Source organism: Helianthus annuus, chromosome 11 (assembly GCF_002127325.2).
Source record: "Helianthus annuus cultivar XRQ/B chromosome 11, HanXRQr2.0-SUNRISE, whole genome shotgun sequence".
Lineage (NCBI taxonomy): Eukaryota > Viridiplantae > Streptophyta > Magnoliopsida > Asterales > Asteraceae > Helianthus > Helianthus annuus.
In genome coordinates, this window is record NC_035443.2 from 152,995,532 (window position 1) to 153,005,724 (window position 10,193).

Below are 10,193 nucleotides of genomic sequence, written 5' to 3' on the forward strand. Positions count from 1 at the left end.
GCTTAGGCAATGAATGAGAATGTGCAGAAGGAACTTATATCGAAGCGGCAGGAACTTCTTGTTGATTTGATTGGTAAGAACGTTCTCGCTGTACTTAATCCTTAACAATAACCCACGCTGACACTGTAGCTCTATAGACGTTGGATCTTCAGATTTATCTCCAAGCCGAAGACGTTCTCTGATAGAGTTTTCAGTAATAACAACTGGCTTTTCAGCGACTACTGCCCTGATTACTTCCTTATCATCCACCGTTTCAACCCCAGCTGTATTCCAGAAAGCCTTAATGTGAGACTGATATGCGACATGCTGAGTTGTGATAGCGTAATTGATGCGTGCCCTGTGAAGATATTCCATGATGCCAGCAAATTCCGGACTGATGCTTCCTTCCGGTTGTAAATATGCCACCATGTTATGTCTAGATTCAGACATAGCTTCCAGCTCTGATTTTACCTTCTTGGTTGGTTTGGCCCGTTCCTTTTTCGCTGCCTTTGGTGCCATTTCTGCACATCACATTGACACGTAATAAGCAAGGGTCAAACAGTCAACATTGGAATTCTACACTTAGAAAATTTCAAATTTCTTGGAAATATTCTAAGTGTTGAACTTCTTCGAAGGATCCAAATTTTCAATCGAAGGATAGAAATTGAGCCCGAAAGATGAAAGTCAGTTTGAAGGATGACAAATGGTTCGAAGGATGTTGATCTAGCTCGAAAGATGCTATTTATCTTGAAAGATGTCAAACTTATCGAAGGATCATCTTTAGAATAACAAGAAATTTTGAAAGATATCTTGATCTTTCGAAGGCTAATCAATCGAAAGATTATCTTTCAAGATATTTACCATCTTTCGAGATTCACCTCGAAGGATGCTGTTTAGCACATCTCTCGAGGTGATGACTCATCATCTTCCGTCGTTCTGGCTACTGTTCATCGGCAATTTTCCGGTGGGGATTCAGTGTTTTTCCGGTGACAGTTTTATCTTTGTTCAAGTTGGTTTTTATGGCAAACAAAAACAACATCACCACCATTTCAAAACAATTTCCAATTTCAAATCAAAAGACATTTAACCCAAACCGGACATAAACACATTTGCATCAGATGTTGCCATAAACCAAAACCACTTCAAATATTTGCCCTGTTTATCCAACCCAAAACCCTAGACCATGATTCAACAACAACCGCTTAGGCATCAAAGTTCGAACACAACATTTTATACACACAAACATATACAGAAACACTACATTAAAACATTGACAGATACATTAACAATCATGTTCAGATTTCATACATCAAACATATGAACATAAGAGTAAAAAGATCATGATCAATGAAATGATTATCATGTTTTTGATTTAATATTTGATTAGATGACAAAGCATGGTCATCCTACCAAGTATATTATGAGAATCCTGATGATTTACAAGTGATTTTGAGAATTTTGGGCAGAGTTTCGAGAGGATTCAGAGGGTTTTGAAAGATGATTGTTGAAACTGATAAGTGAATGAAGAAGAAGATGCCTTTTTATACTCTACCTCGAAAGTCCAACCGTCTCGAAAGACTCAATCCAATCGAAAGATAAACAGTGTTCTCGAAAGATTACTTTTTGTTCGAAAGATCCATATATGGTTCGAAAGATCCAGATATTTGAAAGATCTGGATCGAAGGATGCCAGATATTTTTGGATCCTTCGAAAGATATCCTTCGAATTACATCATCTTTCAAAGGGTCTGGTCAAACTCGAAGGATCAATTGGTCAAATCCTTCGTTGACCAGGTATCTTTCGACTGAAGCTGTTGACTTTCATTGACTTTCTTTGACCATCTGATCTTTCGAGGGCCATTGCTTCCTCGAAGGATCAGATTTCCCACCAACACTTTGGATTTTTTTTAGGGAATTTCAATTTACACCTTTCAAATTTTGAGGTTTTTCAATAATGACCATTTTGAAAGTTGTCCGTTATGAAGTTCTGCAAAGGTTAGTTTTATGAAGTATCTCGGCTTGTCAGGTATCGGATCGAGCACCAACATCAGTTAATCAAAAATAATGTTAAAATGAAAATCTTTTTGGATTTTGTGGTTTGATAAAATAAAAGGCAACAATTTTAAAATCCTTTGAATGTTATCAAACGACATCACCGCTAATGTCGTGCTGATATGCACCAAACGACAAAAACTGTTTAAAAGATAAAGCAGTAAATAAAGCAGTAAGTAAATATGTACCAACACAACAATATTTTTGCGAGTTTCTGGCGAAGAGAATCATATCAGCTTGCGGTCTTTTGTCAAAATACACTTCCTTTTAAAATTCTTTTACAGAAGCGGATAAGTATTCTACCACAATTACCGATATTGTTGTCCACTTAAACTCAACGATCAGGTGTAATCATAATACAATGAGATACGTTTAAGGTATGATTTATACTTACCGACCGGTGTTCATCCACTCACGACACATTCCCGTATCAAGGTATGCACGAGAATTCATCATACTGGGGAGTATACCGTTTATCATCCGTTTTTGACGTATATATATACAATGTGAACAAGTCACTTATTTGAGTTTGAAAACAAGCCCTATGTGATAGAATCACTTATTGATGAGGAACTTGATTTTCGATGCATGAGGGCACAGGAGCAAGTCCGTGAACAGGTCAGTACTTCCGTACAGCAGAGAGACGAACTTGACTCCCGGATAAATGTGATATTTTATAACTTATTTGATTTGGACATGTGATTGTTTATCACTTATTGAGGTCGAATGCAGTATGAGATATGTACACGTATGTATGGTATCATGGAAGAACTTAGACTTTGTCTTTTATAGAAACAACCATGATACCTAGATGATAAACAACATAAACCCCGAATATCTCAGAACCTCGGCAATCTATCAAACGAAATTTCGGTACCAAGACCATATGCCAATGAACGGTTCCCACGCGGTTTTCAGTCTGTTATGTTTATATCTCCTGCATATTTTAAAATGATCGTGAGTCTACCGGTACATCATTAGTAGAGCTACTTATCATTTTCTTTTTCTTTTGATTTCTGGAAACATGTTTCAACCGACCTCTGATGTAATATCACTTTCTCTTATATTGCCAAGAAACTCATTTTTGTTTTTCTATTGTTTTTGTGTTTTTCTGAATTTTCTCCCCCTTAAATGCAGAAAGTAAATAAATTAAAGACATATTTTTGTATTTTTGTGGTTTTTCAATGTTTTTGTATTTTTCTTGAAACTTTCTCCCCCTAAAATTCAAAAATAAAGTGAAGTAAAAATATTTTTGGATTTTTGGTTTTTAGAAAAATATTTACAAAAACGATTTCCTGATGTCGGTTACTCTTGCTTCACCTTAATGCCGTTTACCAAAAGTAAATAATCAAATCTTGATTTATCAAATGCTTTGGTAAAAAGGTCGGCACGTTGGTGGTCGGTATGAATATGAACCACATCGATAAGTCTCTTTTCAAAGCAATAACGTATGAAGTGATATTTAATATCGATGTGCTTCGTTTTCGAGTGCTGTACAGGATTTCTAGTGATCTGTAAGGCAGCCTCATTATCAACATAAATAGGAGTAGTTAGGAATTCAAAACCGTAGTCCCGCATCTGTTGTTGGATCCATAGAACCTGGGAGCAGCAACTAGACGCAGCAATGTATTCCGCTTCACATGTAGACGTAGCCACACATGTCTGCTTCTTGCATTGCCAAGTGACTAGGCGATTGCCTAAAAACTGACATCCTGCTGTAGTTGATTTTCCATCCTTTTTGCAGCCACCAAAATCAGAATCACTGAAAGCTGTGAGATCAAAGTTATCATCCTTAGGATACCATAACCCGGTGTCAGGGTAAGTCTTCAGATAACGAAAGATCCTCTTGACAGCAGCGTAGTGAGAGACCTTCGGATTCGCTTGATACCTAGCGAGAAGACAAGTTGGATACATGATGTCGGGTCTTGATGCGGTGAGATACATTAAAGATCCAATCATAGCACGATAGAGCGAAGAATCCACAGCATCTCCTTCGTCATCCGGAGTAATTCCATGATTCTGAGGAAGAGGAGTAGAAATAGGCTTCGAATCGGACATCTGGAACCGGCTCAAGATGTCCCCGACGTACTTGGTTTGATGAATAAAAATTCCAGATTCGGACTGATTAACTTGCAAACCCAAGAAGAACGTCATTTCACCCATCGCACTCATCTCGAATCGATCTTGCATCACCCTTTCAAATTCCTTGCACAGCTTATCATCGGTAGAACCAAAGATAATGTCATCGACATACACTTGTACCAACAGAAGATCTTCACCTTTTTCTTTAATGAAGAGGGTACAGTCGATCAAACCCCGTCGAAAACCATTGCTGAGCAGATAGGTAGACAACGTTTCATACCAAGCCCGAGGTGCTTGATGAAGACCATATAACGCCTTGTTAAGTAATAAAACCCTGTCAGGATGTAATGGATCTTCAAACCCCGGTGGTTGCTCGACATATACTTCCTCTTCGACTACTCCGTGTAGAAAAGCACGTTTAACATCCATCTGGTACACCTTAAATTTCTTGAAAGATGCATAGGCTAGAAAGATTCGAATAGCCTCCAGACGAGCAACAGGAGCATACACTTCATTGTAGTCAATGCCTTCAATCTGACTAAAGCCTTGGACAACCAACCTTGCTTTGTTTCGGACAACAATCCCACGGTCGTCCTTTTTGCACTTGAACACCCAGCGAGTTCCGATCTTTTTGTAGTTATCGGGCCTATCAACCAATTTCCATACGCCCAATTTCTCAAACTGCTGAAGTTCTTCTTGCATTGCTTCCACCCAGGAATCATCCTTCAATGCCTCTTTCCAAGATTTTGGTTCTTCTTGGCTAACGTAGCAGGCAAAGGACCACTGATTCTGTTGTCCCGATTCTCGTATCTCAGCATACAAGCCAGCATTTTCGTTGTTTCTGATTTGATTTCTTGTCCTTACACCACTGAGAACGTCACCTATTATATTCTGCTGAGGATGAATATTATGAATTCGGGTTTCAGTAACTTGAGGAACTTCAACATTTGACCTCAAGTTAGTGATATTTAAATTCCCGATATCATTCTGAAGCTGGTGAGTTGTAGAAGATGATGCATTTTCTTCTTGGATAATTGGCGCAGACACTGGATCCGTTGCTTCTGAAGTACCTTGAACCAGACGCAGTGTTTCACCATCATTTGCATCAACATACTCCTCATCTTCCGATGACAAATTGTAATCGACAGCATCATTAAACACCTCATTTGAAGCGAGATTGTTGACAGAAGAAGACGCGTGTGAGTCAACAATGATTGGACGAGCTAACTGAGAGCCAGTCGCATTCTCGCTTTCAGACAACATTTGAGCAATTGCATTATCATCATCAAATGTCGGCAGATTGAATGAGTCGAAAAGACCATCATAATCAAACATCCATGGATCTCCAGAAGGCTTCGGAGGATTAGAATATCTTTGAACTCTTACTTCACCCCATTCTTCAATCCTTTTGGTAGTTAGGTTCCATACTCGCAGATTAGGAGTAGCATACCCAAGGAAGTAACCTTCGATAGCTTTTGCACCGAACTTCCCATCAGGCTCAATCATGGTACATGGTGCACCAAAAGGTTCTAGATATTCCAAGTCAGGAGTCTTCTTGTGTAGGAGTTCGAAGCACGTTTTCCCATGTCTTTTCACTGTGAGAACCCTGTTTAATGTGTAGCAAGCCGAGGCAACAGCTTCAGTCCAAAATCGAACTGGAAGCTGAGACTCAACCAACATGGTTCTTGCAGTCTCAATTAAGGTTCTGTTCTTTCTTTCGGCGACTCCATTTTGTTGTGGCGTGTACCGAGAGCTGTATTCATGAAGGATTCCTTTTGCAGTGCAAAACTCATCCATAACCCTGTTTTTGAACTCGGTACCGTTGTCGCTTCGAATTCGCCTCACCTTTAGATTATACAGATTTTCCAACAGGGTGATCAAATTCTTCAGAATTTCTGGAGTCTCGCTCTTGTGGACCATGAAGTCAACCCATGAAAATCTTGAGTAGTCATTAGTAACTACCAAGCAGAAAACTTCTCCGTGCACACTCTTGTGTTTGACTGGGCCGAAAAGATCCATATGCAAACGCTCGAGTGGCATGTTGACAGTGTTAACCTTCTTCAATGGATGAGATTTCTTGGTCTGCTTTCCCTTTTGACATGGCACACAGACATCTTGAAGTTGAAAGTTCTTCACATTGACACCTCTCACCAAGTTGTTTTTGACAAGGTGATTCATTTTTCTGAGGTGAATATGACCCATTCGTCTGTGCCAAGAGATCGTCTCCTTTTCAGTGGCTTTTGAAATGAAGCAAGTAACTTGTTTTGACTGAGTTATTGCTTGGCTCATATCAAGGACATACAAATCATTAACTCTTGGTGCTGATAAGAGAATCCATTCAGCGGGAATCTTGAATCCTGGCTTCAGCACATAACAACCGGCATCATCAAAATGCACGGTGAACTTCTTGTCGCAGATTTGAGAAACACTCAAGAGATTGTGATCCAATTGCTTCACATAATTGATCTTGTCGAAACTCACAATCCCATTAGAGATCATTCCCTCGCCGGTGATATAACCTCCCTTGTCGCCAGCAAATGCAACATATCCTCCTCTGATACTTCGCACATCGAACAGAAGACGATAGTCGCCAGTCATGTGCCTGGAAGCCCCACTATCAACAATCCAGAGACTATTAATAGTTCCTCCTGGAGCCGCCTGCACATGCAATTAACACATCAGATTGAGAGGGGGACCCAAGCCTTTGTTGAGTTGGGTCGTCCTTGATCATCAAGGAAAGTGATCTCTATCACTTGATGATTAGGAAATAAAACCTCTGGTGCTCCCCCTGAATTCAATACCTGTTTTTGTTTCCAAGCTTGTTGACCTCTACCAGTATTTGTATTAATTGTTTTTGAATTTACTGATTTTACGTTTGCAGATTTAGCTTGTACAGGTTTCTCATCTTTGACCTCAGATTTCAAGGCCTTCTCAATTACCTTTTTGTTCTTTTGTTTCTCCTTCTTTTCCTTTTCTTTCAAGACACGTGGGTCTTGTTTCGGGGAAACCGGTTGTTTTTGGTAATTGGTTTCTTGGGGAGCACTTGTTTTTCCTTTCAACTTTTTCAAGTATGGGCAGTATCTTACGATGTGCCCAATTGTTCCACATTCAAAACACATTCTCCGCTCTACAAACCTGGGAGAAGCGTGTTGATGACTCGACTGAGAACCAGAGACTGAACTTTGTGGTTTACATGTACTTGGACCTAAGTCACATCCATTTGTGTGTTGGGTATAATTGTTCTCATCATTTCTCTTTAAAATTCTAACTCGTTTTATGAATTCAATGTTAGATTTATTTTGAAATGTTTCCAGTTTGTCCGTACCCTTTGATTCAACAAAGTTCATTTTCTGTTCTCCTTTCTTGACAGGAGCTCTCTTGTTTTGCACCCTAGGAACCTTAGGTTGCTCAACCCTAGATGGTAGAATTTTGGGTTGTGCAGCCTTAGGTTGAGGAGCTTTAGGCTGTTCAACCTTAGGTTGTTGAACCCTTGGTTGTTCAGTTTTAAGCTGCTGAACCTTTGGTGCTTGAGCATTCTTGCTTTGAGCTCTCTTTTCCTGTACCTGCCCCTTACCCTTTCCAGAATTCACTTGTTGTTTTCGCTCAGTTGACAGTTTTTGATTTCCGTATTGTTTTCTAATTACTTCACACGGAACTGGTTCACATTGAGTGACTGTGATTTTGTTACCTTTGTTTCCCAAAAACTTGTCAGTTCTTCCTTCAAAAATTTTCTCAATTAACTCTTGATTTACGTTTTTGATTGGAAAATCTTTGTCAGAATAGATTTTACTGTCTCCCTTGAGCGTATACAACAAGTTATTCTTTTCAATGCTAGGTACATTTGGCTTCATTGCCTTTGGTGTTTCAATCTTACTTGGTTTCACCGGGGGATCACACAAGATGTGATTCTCAATTGGAATTTCGGGTGCAACCAAGTTAGACTGTGGTTTCTCATTTTCTTCAGATTCATCGTCTGAAGAATCAGCATCCTCAATGATCGGAGGACTCTGTTCCTTAACAAACGATGAAGTTTCCACCTTTTCAGACTCAGATTGCCCCGAGGATGATGTACCTGTTTTGAACCCGAGACCTACTGCAAAATCATCGAGATTGAGTGGCACTGTAGGTTCAAAACGGGGCATCTCCTCGTGATCAGGCAACTTGGAGTAGTTATGATTCATTGGAGGAGGACATGATTTAAATCCTACCCCAGTGAATTTCTCATCCTTCTTTTTCTTTTGCACATCAATAATGTGATCCAAAACATAGCGGGAATTGGAATAACTTTCCAATTTCTGCTTGATTGTTTCACATTCACACTTTGCTGTGGCTAACTCAACCATCTGTTGCTCAATTGTGTCAATTAAATTGTTATTAGCATATTGTTTTCTTAAAACAGCCCTTTGAAGTTCAGAAACATCATGTTTAAGTGACGCAATTGTAGCTTTAAACTCTTTTTCATTTCTTGTCAAAAACAAGTTAGCCTCTGTTGCCTTTGAAAGATCCACAATCAATTCTTGATTGTGTTTGTGTGTTATTTCAAAAAGACTTTCTTTTTCTGCATATTCTTGACATTTAGCACATTCAACATTAGCAGAAATAGGTTCAGGCTTAGAATCACATACCTGAGAGGTTTGTCCTTCAACATGAGCCATAAAGGCTGTACGAAAAGAGAAAGATCCGTCTTCAGAGAAAAATTGAGAAAGCTTCTCAGAAGTTCCAGCAGCTTTCTGACAAAGAATAGATCTTCTCTTGCATAAGGCTTCAGCATCAGCCAATAACTCATCAACCTCCAGATCCAAAGCATCACTTGATATATCACTAGCATCAAGTGATTCCCCATCTGAACTTCCACTGTAACCCGAGCTATCTTCATCCTCAGAAGATTCACCAGCATGCACGGGTTCTTCAACTTTTTCAACTACCTTGGCATAACAAGCTGTGCCACCATTACCTCCTTCACCAAGCTGAAGATTCCAGTTGCAAATCTCGTCAGCTTGAACAACTAATCCTCTGTGGGGATTAGAGTTTGCAGATCCAGAAGAATTTCCTCCCACGGGAACTATTTGTCTGTCAGAATTGTTCTGTTGTTGCTGAGGCTGTCTTTGATTCCTAAAAGGATTCTGATTGCCTTGCTTGGCTGGTTTCTGACATTCCCGTTTGAAATGACCTTTTTCACCGCAGTTGAAGCAGGTGACAGCATTTTTATCAAAACCATACTTGGTGTTGTTGTTGCTTTCCAAGTTGGTTCTTCCTGTTCTCTCCATAAACTCTTTAGCTCTACGAATAGCACTCGCAAGAGCCCACTTTATATCCATCATCTCGAACTCTTCTTTATCAACCTGTTGATAATCTTCGTTGGTCAGGTTGATATTTCCAATTTGACCGGCAACCAACCCACAATAAGCGCTGACCAAGGTATTCAACATCTCCATATGTTCCTTGGCTATCTCAACACTGACTTTTGAGAAATTGGAAGTATCCAATCTGACAGTGTTAGGGTTGGAAGTAGCTTGAAAGCTTGAAGAACTTCCATAAAACCCTTGTTGTTGTGGTTGTTGCTGTTGAGCTCTGTTTGGATCCAGGAAAGGTGGTGGAGTGAACTGAGGAGCTGTCTGTTGCACATACTGTTGTTGTTGAGAAGAAGAAGAATCTGGTCTTGAGAGCATAGTATATGCTGAAGGATCAAACTGATTTGCTGTTGACGGTCCGGAGTTAGAAAGAAAAGCTGTTTGAAGCTTAGCATGTTGAGGAGCTGGCTTATCTCCTTGAATACCACCTGCAATCCCAAAATACACTTCTGGATTTTGAGCAGTGATTGTTCTTTTCGCCTTGAGCCTTTCTTCAACATCTTTGTTTTCTAACTTCTGAATTAGCTCATAAATGGAGATTGTATCTAGAACACCATTTTCTTTGAGAATCTCGAGATAACTGCTCCACTTTGCTGGTAAACTATCAGCAAATCTCTTAACCATTTCTTGTGGAGTGGCGGCAACTTTGAAAGCAAACATTTCACTCAACAGATGGTGAAATCTTGTAGACAACTCTGTTAGACCCTCATTCTCCATGCAAGTAAAACCT